The sequence below is a fragment of the Halyomorpha halys genome, unplaced genomic scaffold, assembly GCF_000696795.3.
Source record: "Halyomorpha halys isolate HHAL.00 unplaced genomic scaffold, Hhal_1.1 Scaffold207.1, whole genome shotgun sequence".
NCBI classification, from domain to species: domain Eukaryota; kingdom Metazoa; phylum Arthropoda; class Insecta; order Hemiptera; family Pentatomidae; genus Halyomorpha; species Halyomorpha halys.
Window position 1 is genome coordinate 1,223,217 of NW_027104696.1, and position 1,669 is coordinate 1,224,885.

Genomic DNA, 1,669 nt, shown 5'->3' on the forward strand with positions numbered 1-1,669 from the left:
ACATACATACATAAACACACACACACACACACAGGCAAAACTAAAAAATTGATATTTTGAAGTGAACTTTGTTCCCTGATACGTTTATGGATAAAATCAAACTCCTTAACTGAAATATGAGACTTGATAACTATAAATGAATACCCTAAATAATCACTTTAATTAAAAGAATAATTATGAATTAATTAATAAAAAAATAGTGGAGGAAAAACACTAATTTAACCTCTGCTTCTTTAGGAAGGTTCGATTTCTAATAGATTGGTAATAATCTACCATTAATGAACAAATTCTGAAGCATCGAGAGAAATTATATAAGTAAAAGAATAGAATAAAGGAAGGTTCATTAATAGAATTGTTTTTAATGAATTTATCCTAAATAAATCCTAATGTCCTGAAATATAACCTTTTCTTTTTAGGGTTAGCTTCAAAATAATTAAAAAGTCAACAAACAGGTATAGAAAACTGAAAGAATTAGGTTTGGCTTATTACAAATTAGTTTATTGAGGCTCTTTGAACCAGGGGATAAAATGGAAAAAAAAAATTCCACAATCATACTTAGTTCAGATAATCTTTTATTTTTTCCCCCCAAGTTTCTTTTATATCTATAAATCATATTTATCGCCTTTAATAATTGTATATAACATAGGAATGAACGATGGGTTCTTGAGATTCAATACCAAAAGATTTGCCTGTCGTAATTTTCATTTTCAGTTCAGCTGTCATTAAATAAAAAGTATTTTTCTGATATCTGGCCCTATTTCAGTCTTCAGAAATTTTTTATGTGGTAAGAATGCTTTAATATTTTAATTAAATTGGTAACGATAACAATGAAACTATGCAACGATTCTTAAAAAAAAGTATTTCTTTTTATATATTTGCACAAGGCATTTATAATCAGTAATAATGAAATATTGCCTATTACAGATTCATTTATTACTTTAATATTGTGCTTAGGTTGTGGGGATGATTTTTTTTTTTTTTAAAGAATACTCTTTAGAAGAAAAATAACGGACGGTGATTAGTTTATTAGTTGCCTTGTGCAAACGTGTACCAAAACCCTCACTATCATATCTGTCGTGTCTAAACCCAGCACATCGTAATGTCGGTTAGTGATTAGAATAGATTTAATGCGATCATAGTTATTGAACTAGGCCTAATTTTTAAAAGTATAGGAAATATTTTTGAATGTAACAGATGGTTTGTAAAACTGTGATGAATGCCTGTTATCTTTATTGTGTATCTGAATTGTGAGAGAAAGCATAAAAATATTTATTATGCAATAAAAGAAAATTACAAAAAAAAAGTTAAAAAAGTCTTAGTTTTTTATATGTGATATGTTTGTAAGTTATTAGTATGTAATATTTGTGTAAATGTATTTTTATTATGATTAATTAAATTAATAGTTTATTGTTTGTGGTCTCTGATAGGACTAAATCTTAATTTTTGAAGCAATATTCTTTTTTATATAATGTGATCCATGTAACTTGCCAAAAATTTGTTGTAATTTTATTTAATTGTAGACAATCATTCTAACCAAAATATATGTGAAAAGAACAAATTTGGGTACTTGTAAATCATTGTGCAGCACAAAGAAGTTGCATGTAGCCTTATTTATATTTCAAAGAATAGAAGATAACATCTTACCAATCCTTTTCTTTTAGAAAACAGT